This window comes from Microtus ochrogaster, chromosome 7 (genome assembly GCF_000317375.1).
Source record: "Microtus ochrogaster isolate Prairie Vole_2 chromosome 7, MicOch1.0, whole genome shotgun sequence".
Taxonomy (NCBI): Eukaryota; Metazoa; Chordata; class Mammalia; order Rodentia; family Cricetidae; genus Microtus; species Microtus ochrogaster.
In genome coordinates, this window is record NC_022014.1 from 49,299,933 (window position 1) to 49,300,768 (window position 836).

Sequence of the window (836 nt, forward strand, 5' to 3'; positions counted from 1 at the left end):
TGGTTGTGAGCCACCATGTGGTTGCCGGGAATCGAACTCAGGACCTTTGGAAGAGCAGACAATGCTCTTAACCACTGAGCCATCTCTCCAGCCCTCATTGTATGTTTTCTGTCTGTACTTTCCGACTCCTTTACAGTGAGTAGCACAAGCATTTTAACTGTCACTGCCCTATCAGCGAAGCTCGTAATGAATTCAACAAATTGTTTTGCACAAGAGAATTGTTTGTTCTCTTCCAAGCTGAGAAGCTCCTAGGCACTTAGGAACACAGGGGGAAAAGGTAATGTCTTGTCTTATAGTATATAAGAGGCATTAAATTAATGCTAATTTCACTTATGGCTTGTAGTAGATATTACATAACTTGAGGGAGACATTTGTCTCTCCTTTCCAATCTTATGAAAATCCACGTCTTCTAGCAACTTTGAGAATTAACTATGAATGCACTTTAACAAACTATACTAGGCAGGTGTGAATAAACATAACTTTCCCTTTAAGTAGACATTTATCATAGCTTGAAAAAATCCGAATAGGATACAGGAAAGAAGAAAAACTGTCAGTAACCAAAAGAACCTTCACCCATGCACCTGCTCCATACAAGCAGATTTGGCAAATTAACACATTAATCATTGTACCGAGTCTACTATACTGGAAGTCATCACAATGCCCTAGCTGGAATAGTCACTCCAGGAAGGAACTTGACTACTGTGCTTGAAGCCTCTGTGGGAAATATGAAGACGAGGTGAATTGGGAAACAAAGCATGAATAAACACAGTGTAACCAGGACAGCTAAGATGGTTTTGGACGACTACGGCAGTTGAGTACAGCTGTTTATGACGGCT